At 40.6% G+C, this 12,122-nt stretch overlaps 1 protein-coding gene across 9 annotated transcripts in view; it reads left to right on the plus strand.

Moving 5' to 3' along the window:
• THRB (thyroid hormone receptor beta) overlaps positions 1-12,122 on the plus strand; it is a 294,090-nt gene that overhangs the window by 75,409 nt on the left and 206,559 nt on the right. For 4 of the 9 annotated variants that reach the window (XM_073333469.2, XM_073333478.2, XM_073333472.2 and 1 more), the window contains exon 2: positions 3,503-3,570. The exons of 3 other annotated variants lie outside the window; for them this stretch is intronic. The gene's annotated coding sequence lies outside the window, so the exon portion shown is untranslated. The remainder of the gene's footprint in view (positions 1-3,502; positions 3,571-12,122) is intronic. 2 more of the 9 variants (XM_073333475.2, XM_078851761.1) reach the window with 1 other exon arrangement.

Raw genomic sequence — 12,122 nt, forward strand, 5'->3', positions numbered from 1 at the left:
GTAAGTAAATTTGTAAACTGGGCGGGTAGCAAAGTGCCTTCATAGGAACAATTTCTGGCATTTGTTTTGCTAATAATGAGTTTTTTACAATTTATGAAAGTGGTTTATAAAGAGATGTTCAGAAAAGCCCTGAGCTTATAAAGGGATTTATTATTTTCCTAAGATGAATTGAAAGGACAATGTCAAATGCCTTGCTGTACATTAAATTCTTGCTGAATGTAAAGGATCTTTGTTGCTTAGTGTTGGCAGCAATCAATTGCTTTTGTTTCTCTAAGTTGTACTTAATGGACTTTTAAGATATATTTAATTGGAAGCCCAATACATGGCAGAATGATTCTAAGTTAATACATTTGATGGCACATATCCTGGAATACAGTTAGAAGAAAAAGTACTTTGTTGATCAAAGAAATGTGACATATCTGAATATCTGAAGGAAATCTATGAGCTCTGGTTGTAGAATTCTTCCCCTCCCTATGAGGGAACATAATATCGCCAAGCATGAGAGCATGGTGTACTGTTATCATTAATATTGCATGTGACTTTTAAATGCCCACATGTAGCCCTCTCCTGGGCTGTCAGGAGGTTTGCACACACAGAGCCCTCTGCTGGGGTAGCAGGAGGGCCCACACACAACCCTCTGCTGGGGTGGTTGGTTGGTGGAAACCCCCACACATAGAGTCTTCAGGTGAGGTGCAGCTGAAAATCCCTTGCACCTGGGTAGAAGACAGCGTGTCTCTCATCTGAAGACAGAGAGGCCCCAACCTGCATCAAGAGGAGCAGTTGTGGGGTCCTCCCTCCTCCAGAAGATAGCTCTTGTGTGAGTGGCTCCTGACCTCACCAGCTTAAGGAGGGAGTGGGTTTGGGGGGGAGAGGGGAGGGGGAGGGCATAGTGGGATGCACCTTTGGTCGTAGGTTGCCCTAATCCAGTCTGCCCTTTAATAAACATCTGGATCAGATGAGGTCTGTTATCTGGATCTGTTCACTCAGTGTAAGCCTAGCTTTATCTTTCAGTACATTAGGATATTTTCTGGTAGATCTAAAACCATCCATAATCAATTTTAACTCCTCTTTTAAAAGTATGCAGCATCAGTTAGATGTGTCTTCAAGCACTGCTGGCTGTAAGTGTATTTATGGTGTGAATCATTTTTATCACAGCTTTGCTTCAAAAGCTATGGATCACACCACAAGCCCAGAATCTATTGATATAAGTTCCTGGGTGACCATATACCAATATAAATTGGTACTTCTAATTATTACTTTCTAAATCCCTCTGGCATCTGATGTAGCTAGTTTATGTGGAGTGTGGGAGGGGGTGTGGTGTGCAGGAAGGGTTAAATGATAATGATGATTAATAATAAAGTCCATTCACTGATCTCAAAGTTCTCCCACCTTGTAACACCTACATAAGGTAGGTATTATTACCCCTTAGGAAACTGAAGCACAGAATAAAGCAACTTCCCTCATGTCACAAAGGAAATCTGTGACAGCTTGGAACAGAACCCAATTCTTTTGACTTCCAGCACCGTGTCTTACTAAAAGACCATCCTTCATCCCCAGGCTTGCTTCCTTACTGGCCCAGTAGTTGAAATAGTATATCCAGCAAGGTACTCCATTCCTTGTCCACAAAGGAGAATTCAGCACATGTTCTGTGTTTACTCTGTGCGAGGGACCACTTTCTTATCAAGGTTGGTCAGCCAGTTGTAAAGAATCTGGGATGCGTTATGTCCTCAGTTACACTGTGCATGACTTCAGTGGGTGTTTTGCGTGAGAAGGGAGAGCAAGATTTGGCTCATGCTAGAATAAATCCAACTCAATCTTATCAAAGCTATGGGTAGTATCCAGTGATACAGTGACTGTTGAATTTATTTCTTGATTTCCGTAATGTGTGCAAAACCCTCCTTAAGGTGTCTATAGCTGGTATCCCAGACCTAAAGCCTTACTGGGAAGTATGAATCAAGTAATCTGTTAGCTGTTAATTTTGTAAGTATCATGCCTGTTTTTCAGAAAAACCTGTGGGTGCTTAGTGCTGCTGGAATACACCCACAATATTTTTATAATCTTTCTTGAGTAAAGAAATGGACCTGTTGTTACTCCTTTTCCTTGGGATCTGTGTTGGAAATATTTGTAAGTTTTGTGTACATGTAAATTACTGGTTTCCACCAGCTGAGGATCTGGACCATAAAAATGAGATCTTACACCTTTTCTCAAACTGTATATTTGACTTCCTGAATTCTTCCACTTCAAGAATCTGTTTCTTTAAGTTTATATTCTATTTCTGTGCTAGATAGATTTTTAAAGGCCTTTTACAAAGCAGTAGTTAAAGAGGCTATAAGTTATGGCAGGAGCTGATTCTGGTATAGGGTAATATGCCTTACATTGATAAGCTAAGCTCAGCCCAGCCATCTAAGAATCGCATTATTAAAGTCAGAAGAAGAAGATGGAACTTCAGTTGTTGAACAGTGTGATTATATTGATCCCATGCTTTGAGGCCAAGCTTTAAATTCAGTCTTGAGAAAAGGGATGGGAATTATTTTTACTTGTGTTTTCTTTACATATTAAATTACAAATGGAATTATTGGTGGTTAATGAGACATACTGTAGGTGCTGGAGGCTGAGAAGCTTTGGTTTGCTCACAATTCATTGCCATTCTCATTTGCCTTTTTTTCTTTGCACCAGACACGTTACAATCATTGCCAAATTTTATCTGATCTGGCTTTCGGGTTTTTTCCATGTTGCAATATATATTATGCTAATGTAGAAAATGAGTAAAGATAAAAGGCTTGATACTGTTCTCATGAATGTTAATGGTGATAAAAACTCCCATTTACTTCAAAGGGATCAGAATTGGGCCCACAAGTCATAACACTGATATCTTGCGTATTTCTTAGCTCAAATAGAGTAAGCTAGCCAAAGTTCACAGAAAACTAAAAGGTCAGTGAAATTAATAGTTGTATAACCACCCACATTTCATAATTCATGCTGAACTACCTGAGATGACCAAGAGAGTTTGAAATGGGTTGAATTTTCCATACCTTTGTCATTGTGAGGCATTTACCTTAACTCACTTAAGATGCAGGCTGAAGCTAACAGCAGTATACATATGTACAGTACATTTTCACACAGGTTTCTCTTAAAAAGTGCCAAGTATTCGTGAATTGTTACGTCTTCCAGGCAGGGTCTGTCTCTTACAGCACCTCATACGATGGGGCTCTACTGCTATACAGGTATAAAAATATCACTTGGCGTGAAAACAAAGCCATGAACTGTGTATGAACAGCCTGGGTTCAGATTACAAATTAGATCAATGACATGAATTGTTTTCATATTCTCACAATATTTTAAAAATTTGTTAAAAGATTTACACAATATTTCCATATAAAGTTGTTGAGAATAATTTTAACTCTGACGTGAGAAAATGTAGTTTTATGTATTTAGTGAATAGTTTCAGAAAAGACCTTTTACAGAATGGATCTTTAATACAGGATTTCTTTACTCTTTTCAGCAAAGGTATTGAAAATGAAGTTCTAATGAGGTAACATTTCATTATACTATTTCCAGTGAAATATTCAGGTAATTCTGCTGATTTTTTTTAACAAAACTGTCCAACATTTTAGGGTTGATACTAGTTAGATTGAGTCAATATGTTAAAGTATAGATTGAAAAGGGGAAGTCATTACATCCACTAATATGATGATTTGGTTCAGATGTTGCGGCATGTTTTTGTTTTGTTCCTCTCCCTAGTGAAGTTTCTAAATCCCAGCAGGCTGACTGCCCAGATTTTGAAACTTGTTTGGTCCTAAGCCATCAAGTGAAAAATATTTTTTCCAGTGTATGGTACAATTTCTGCTATTTTGACGGTTAACTTGTTTGCCTGAAAAGAGAGTTGTTTTGCAGTCTGAAAATGAAATACAATGCTGTTGCCATTAAAAGATATGACTTTGTGCCCAGAAAGTCTTTGTGTTTTGAGACGTTTATATGTACTTGCCTTGTTGCATGGTTACTAGTGTGTATAACATCCATGAATGCTAATGAAAGTTACATGAGTAAATAGACCCGTGTGCATCCAAACAAGAATACTCTCCTTAAGACCGTTGTCCTTGGCAGAAATCACTAATTAATATTACATTACAACAGCAGCGGAAGTTTTCTCACATTGACCCAATAAATTTTCTCAGTTTTCTGGTGGGATCATGAATGGAAATGGTTCAATCTCCCCCTCTGTTCACTCCTGAGCGTCTGTCCTGGGACAGCCAAGAAAAGAGCTTGTTAGTCCTGTTTAATAATGTTTTTTGTGATGCTGACATCCGATTATTGGACACTCCCATGAGACCACCAATGTGTTTACCACAGGACACCAAGTAGCCTTTAGAGGTCAACAATTTTTGGTAACTACCATCCTGGGCTGATTTTGAAGTGACCTGGTAGACTGAAGATAAATCCCATATTCTGTATCCCATTTTCATTTCCCCAAATATACGAGGGCTTGGGAATGGAAAATACCATTACTTCTGGTAGCCAGAGAAATCTGTGCCTGCAAGGGGACGGGAAATAGTACACTCGATATTAGAAAACTTGATACAAATGTTTTTAATACCTTTTCTCTGACATTTATTTGAATTGAGGATTCTGGGTACTGAGTTGTAATCCCTCTTCAGTTGCCTAAGACCACACAATCCCCCTGTAACAACACATCACAGCAGCTGTCCCAGACCAGCAGCAGCCTAACCTGGTCCTTCCATTCCGAGTTGTAACTTGTTAAACATGCTTGAAACTCCAGCAGGCTTAAGGAACTCAATCTATTTAACTTCCTGAAGACAATTTTAAGAGGCAACTTGATTATGGTCTATAAATAGGTTTGGAAGGATTAGACTTTTCATCAGTAAATGTCAGTAAACATCAATTTCACCATGAACACACAAACCAATGAAAAAATATTTCCTTAGATGATGGTTGGAATTTACAGATAGACAAGATGAGAAAAATGCTGTTTGAGAACTTAATGTGCATAAAATGTGTTGTAATGGCAGTATTACACCATTATTGACACCTCCCCACAATGTGAAAATTTAAAATGGTAAAAATAGGGGAAAAATGCTTAAAATAAACACTTTGTCAAAATTACAAAAAATATAAATATTGAATTCTGCCAAGTCTGTCTCTGAGTACCTACACAGGGAGAAGATATTTGACATTAGAGGCCTCTTTAATCTAAACTAAAGAAGATTCAATAGCTGACATCTGAAGCAAGATAAATTCATACTGGAAATAAAAAGCACACATTTTTAACAGTGAGTGTAATTAACCACTGGAACAATTTACCAATTAATGCGGTAGATTATTCATCACTTCGAGTTATTAAATCAAGATTGATTATCTTTCTGAAAGATATTCCCTAGTTCAACCACAAATTATTGGGCTTCTTACAGAAATTAGTGTGTGAGGTTCTGTGGTCTGTGCCATGCGGGAAGTCGGATTAGAAATCTGAGTATCTGTGAACAAAGGTCCTTATACCAGAGTTTCTCAAACAGGGTCCATGGACCCCTTCCAGAGGTTCTGTGGGCCCTGCTAATCAACTCCTCCCCCTCCTCCCTCCCTCAATTCCTCTCCTTCCCTCCCAGCACCTCCAGCTGTTCCCTGGCCTGAAGGAGGTGCTAGGAGGGAGCGGGAGGAGCAGGGACTTTGGGTCTGCACCACTCCTGGAAGTGGCCAGCATGTCCCTGCAGCCAATGGGAGCTATGGGGGTGGTGCCTGCGGGCAGGGGCAGCGCGCAGAAACCCCCCAGGCCCCTCAACTACGAGCTGTTGCTAGAAGGATGTGCCAGTTGCTTTTGGGAGTCACCCAAGGTAAGCGCCGTCCCCCTCACTGCCTCCCGCACCCCCACCCCCTGCCCCAGCCCAGAGCCTGCACCCAAATTCCCTCCCAGACCCCTCACCCCATCCCGCACCCAAACTGCCTCCCAGAGCCCATACCGTCCTCCTGCACCCTAATCTTCTCCTTCCCATAGCCTGCACACCAACCCCCTGCTCCAGCCTGATGAAAGTGAGTGAGGGTGGGGAGAACGAGTGATGGAGGGAGGGGGGATGGAGTGAGTGGGGGTGTGGCCTTGGAGAAGGGGGCAGGCAGGGGCATGGCCTCAGGGAAGGGGGCAGGGCAAGGCTGAGCGAGGGGACTTGGGGGTCCCTGAAAATTTTAAAATCAAAATGGGGGTCCTTGAGTTGTTTAAGTTTGAGAACCGCTGCTTTATACAATATAGGCTGCCACAGACATGGGTTGATCCTGCTTTGAGCCGGGGGTTGGACTAGATGACCTCCTGAGGTCTCTTCCAACCCTAATCTTCTGTGATTCTGTGGAATTTTCAATACTGTCACTGAGGTAGGTTGCTACTGTTTTATGGTGACTGAATGATATCATCTGAAAAAGTAAGAGTCTTTGAATTAATCCCTGAAGAAATTGATTAGACAGTGGGCAGAGTGCAGCTGATTAAGTGACATGCACATTTGCAATACATAATAATAATTTTAAATAGCCAGATCCCGAAGTTCTTGTTCAGTTTTTACTCAGTCCTTACTCAAGACAAAACTCTTATTTGTCTGAATGATGGCTTCATGATTTAGCCTAATTTATTCAATGACTTGCAGTTCATACTAAAGGTATTTAGTAGTTTATATGTGATGGTTGCCAAGCCGCCTATGTGGTCTAATTAGGAAATCCTTAATTTCTCCCTAAAATACAGTGAGAATTTTTTCCAGTTATTCTGACAATGTCTTGTAAATGCCATTCTTTGAACAAGAGCTATTTCAGGTCTGGTGTATCTGAAACTACTATACCATTAGACCATATAGGGTAAATTTTCAGCAGATAAAATAGAACTCCCAATTAATTGTAAACCACTTTGCAGAATATTGAAAATGTTTGGAGATATACAGCTTTGCTTGGGGCCCTGCATTTGAATCCTTGGATAGTATAGGAGGAGAGGCTCTTCAATTCTTATCTGCTATTAAGTGCATCCTAATTTTATTGGACTGAAGACAGCAGATTCTTCAGTGAGCAAATGAGGAGAAATGGCTTTTAAGGGGTTTATTGAAGAATAATTTTATTTACTGTCAAGAGGGAACCTGATATATTGTACAGAAAAAATATATAGAGCTCTGATCCTTTTCTATTAACATGGTAGGCTCATTGCTATGAGTGTACATTATATTATTAACTTTAATATCCAAGCACTTTCTTAAATGTTATTTATATATCGTACAAAATCTTTTCTACAATATTGAAAATTTGACCTAAATAATAAAAGCAAGGAAATTCAACAGTAAGACTGACACTGTAAGCCTGATTCTGATCTCACTTAAACAAGGAGTAACTTCACTGAAGTCAGTGGAGTCATGCTGGTGGAAAATAGGTCTAAATGAGATTAGGATCAGATCCTCCATCCTTAATGCACCTATTGAACCTAGATGATCTAGCATCTATGGAAGGAATTGGTGTTATTTTGGACAACATGCTATAACAAGGAGTAATGACCTAAAGCTATGCGTAAAATACTGACTGGTGGGTTGCAGTATGTGATGGCCAAAAAATGTCAAGAGACAGAATTTTCTACTCCAATTCTGGATATGCTTCAAAGCCTAATAAAAGGGGTATTCCAGAAGGAGGCCTAGGGGATGAGATGATTTGATCCTTGTATTTCAATATGCATGCCCTTTGAACCATCAACAGGTTTTGAGCATGCTCTATATACAGATTACTCCTATTATTTTCCTCAGTAATGGGGCCATGGTCATCTAGAATAAAAGCACATATTAACAGAGTTTTTGCAGTGGCAACATGAGCTTAATATGGGGTCGGGTTGGTGCAGCGCCGGACTCCATGTGTCTGAGATAATGCAGTTGTTTACTGTTGTAAGTATAGAGACATACAGAAACATTTTGTGCTATACCAGGTACCCAGTGTTTGGTAAATGCTGATATTTTAATGGTGACCACAGCAGTTTAAATTAGAAATTAGGAAAAGCTGTCTAACAGCGAGTTGAGTTTGATAATGGAATAATTTTCAGAGAGGACATTGAAGCACCATCACTGTGGGTATTACAAAGTAAGGTTAGTGAGATGAACTACATTTGGAATGTGTGTGGAGGGCGGGGGATAGGGGAGAAGGGGTTTGCAACTTTCCACTAGCAGACTTCACATAAAAGAAGAAAAAGTTTTGGGTTAAGACTGACAGAACTTGGAGGGAGCTCAGGAATGGAGATGCTCTTATTCATAGAGATGAGATTCATGATTTCATGGTAGGAGATGGGAGGAAAGAAGTGGAGAAGAGTTCCAGGTTAGTGGTGACTCAAGTGTAAATATGGTGCATCTGATGAAGGCAAAAATAGAAGGACCTTTTAAAAATATATATTTTTATAAATTGTTGTTTGCAGTGCTGTAGCCATGTTGGTCCCAGGATATGAGAGAGACAAGGTGGATGAGGTAGTATTTTTTTTTTATTGGACCAACATCCATTGACGGAAGAGACCAGCTTTCTTGTGTAGCTCAAAAGCTTGTATCTTCCATGAACAATTGATTTAATAAAAGAGATTGCCGCACCCACCTTGTCTCTCTTAGTTTTAGAAATGTTAATTGTCTGACAAGTTTTTCACTGTATAATGGTGAGTATTGTTTGTCATTCGTTCTCTTCTCAGACACAGTACATTTTAAAGTGTATGTTAAATGTTCAAGATTTTATCAGTAACATAGCCACAATACTAGTTATCAGAATTATTTCACAACAAACTAGAAATTATTTAGTTCTGAATGTGGGGCATAAGCCAAAGACGAGTGAAGTCAGTAGAAAAACTCGCCTTGACTTCAGTGGGCTTTCGATCATGCCTTCATAGTGTTTTTAACTACTTGGACTTGTAGGCAGCCACAACTTCAGCATTTTATAAACAAGGGAGGTGGATGATCTGTTCAGTTTGGTTTGCATTTGGTTAACTCTAGATGTTCTTTCTTCCTGCATGTGGTTGAGGGGTTTTCTATGTTGGGTGGAAATCCAAACTTTCAGGATTTACTAGAGGATTTCTTAGCGTTCTAGTATATTGATCTTCAAATGGGAAAATGTAGCAACGCTATTCATAACACTCAAAAGAGAAAGAAATGGGAACAAAAGGGTTGTGGGGTAAAGAATCAATTGTTCAGAATAGACTCCTTAAATCATCAGCTACTACCACAAAGTCACTGTTAAAGGATATCTCAGTTCTGAAGAATGGCATCTCAATTCTGAACGAGCATTTTTTCTTGTGCAGTGAGAGAAAATTGCGGGCTCCATTATCAAATTTACTTGAGGCATCAAATTGTTACTGCTTCCTTCTGAAGGAAAGTTCGTAGCTCAGGAACTTAATGTAAATGAAATAGTCTTCAGGACGAAAGAAAAAACTATTCTATTGACCAAAGGTATCAGATGTGGGGCGGTTAATTGAGAAAATCATGAAGGATCGCAGATGGCATTTCTTGGTGTTTTCAAATAGCATTACTATGGGAGCATGATAGCACTCAAAAATAAATGAAAGTGAAATGCAGTTGAGTTGTGGTCAGGGGTGTTCTTGTGACTCATTGCAAATGCACTGCTGGGCCAGGATTTTGTATTCATATTAAAAAGACTGAGGATATCTGACTGAGTTCAAAAGTTATTGAAAATCTTGTTTTGTGGTCTTTGTTTACATAATTATTTCCAGTCTCCATAGACAATTCTGTACTTTGTCTAGGTAGCACACTGGCATCTTAAAATAAATGTGCCTTTCGTTCTAGTTCATATACTGGGTTAGACTTGAGTTCAGTGGTGGAAGAACACTCTGATGCATACACTGTATTTAGGTCTATTCAAATAAGATTTAAAAATATTGGGTTCACTGTTGCACAACACAAACTCTTGATGATTCAGTGAAGTTTTGCTGCATTGAGAGAACTAGATCAGCTGGTATGTTCTCTCTTTGCTGAATGGAAAATTCACGTTTTGTGGTTCATTTTTTAAAAATAAGAAGCTATTAAGTCTATTTAGCCATTGAGTCCAACTCTGTAGTTGTAGCAAGGAAGTACTGAAGTAATTCCAGTGCATCAGGGACATGTTTGTCTTCATTCACATTTTAGAAAGATGGATCTGGCTTCAGTAATGATCCAGGGTGTGTATTACAGGCACTGGGAGAGATTTGCATTAATGCAGTGCTCTTTATTAAATGAGTTTTACAGCACAACTTTGTAAAATTGCCAAGTTAGCCAAACAGATGAACTTACTGTCAGCATGGGAGAGTGGCATGCCATTTTAGCATGGCTCCTTTAATCTGATGCATTCCAGGGTACAATATGGGCACATAAAGTCAACCATTGGAGGCGGGAAGGAACCAGGGGAAACAGAGCATATGAGAAGTCCTGTTTTTCTCTTGTAATGTCAGCATGCTCTTAATTGATGGACACATTGGAAAGGCAAGTGGCTGTGGTGCTGCTTCAGTTCCTCTCATTTTACAAAGCAGGGACCTCAGCATCGCAGCTATTGTCTACCTGCAAGGGCCCTTTCTACCGCAACGTTTCAGGTTACTGCACCCTGACAATCCAGAAAGCATTTCTGAACAAATGCAGTCCCCTAGTCATTCACTGAACTGCATGAAAATGTGGCAAAGGCCTTGAAGTCAAGTGCAGTTTCAAGTGTACGGATCACCACAGATGTGTGGGCCAGTGGGTAGATTAGAATCATAGAATCATAGAATATCAGGGTTGGAAGGGACCCCAGAAGGTCATCTAGTCCAACCCCCTGCTCAAAGCAGGACCAATTCCCAGTTAAATCATCCCAGCCAGGGCTTTGTCAAGCCTGACCTTAAAAACCTCTAAGGAAGGAGATTCTACCACCTCCCTAGGTAACGCATTCCAGTGTTTCACCACCCTCTTAGTGAAAAAGTTTTTCCTAATATCCAATCTAAACCTCCCCCACTGCAACTTGAGACCATTACTCCTCGTTCTGTCATCTGCTACCATTGAGAACAGTCTAGAGCCATCCTCTTTGGAACCCCCTTTCAGGTAGTTGAAAGCAGCTATCAAATCCCCCCTCATTCTTCTCTTCTGCAGGCTAAACAATCCCAGCTCCCTCAGCCTCTCCTCATAACTCATGTGTTCCAGTCCCCTAATCATTTTTGTTGCCCTTCGCTGGACTCTCTCCAATTTATCCACATCCTTCTTGAAGTGTGGGGCCCAAAACTGGACACAGTACTCCAGATGAGGCCTCACCAATGTCGAATAGAGGGGAACGATCACGTCCCTCGATCTGCTCGCTATGCCCCTACTTATACATCCCAAAATGCCATTGGCCTTCTTGGCAACAAGGGCACACTGCTGACTCATATCCAGCTTCTCGTCCACTGTCACCCCTAGGTCCTTTTCTGCAGAACTGCTGCCTAGCCATTCGGTCCCTAGTCTGTAGCTGTGCATTGGGTTCTTCCGTCCTAAGTGCAGGACCCTGCACTTATCCTTATTGAACCTCATCAGATTCCTTTTGGCCCAATCTTCCAATTGGTCTAGGTCCTTCTGTATCCTATCCCTCCCCTCCAGCGTATCTACCACTCCTCCCAGTTTAGTATCATCCGCAAATTTGCTGAGAGTGCAATCCACACCATCCTCCAGATCATTTATGAAGATATTGAATAAAACCGGCCCCAGGACCGACCCTTGGGGCACTCCACTTGATACCGGCTGCCAACTAGACATGGAGCCATTGATCACTACCCGTTGAGCCCGACAATTTAGCCAGCTTTCTACCCACCTTATAGTGCATTCATCCAGCCCATACTTCCTTAACTTGCTGACAAGAATACTATGGGAGACCGTGTCAAAAGCTTTGCTAAAGTCAAGAAACAATACATCCACTGCTTTCCCTTCATCCACAGAACCAGTAATCTCATCATAAAAGGCGATTAGATTAGTCAGGCATGACCTTCCCTTGGTGAATCCATGCTGGCTGTTCCTGATCACTTTCCTCTCATGCAAGTGCTTCAGGATTGATTCTTTGAGGACCTGCTCCATGATTTTTCCAGGGACTGAGGTGAGGCTGACTGGCCTGTAGTTCCCAGGATCTTCCTTCTTCCCTTTTTTAAAGAT

Source organism: Lepidochelys kempii, chromosome 2 (assembly GCF_965140285.1).
Source record: "Lepidochelys kempii isolate rLepKem1 chromosome 2, rLepKem1.hap1, whole genome shotgun sequence".
Classification (NCBI taxonomy): Eukaryota; Metazoa; Chordata; order Testudines; family Cheloniidae; genus Lepidochelys; species Lepidochelys kempii.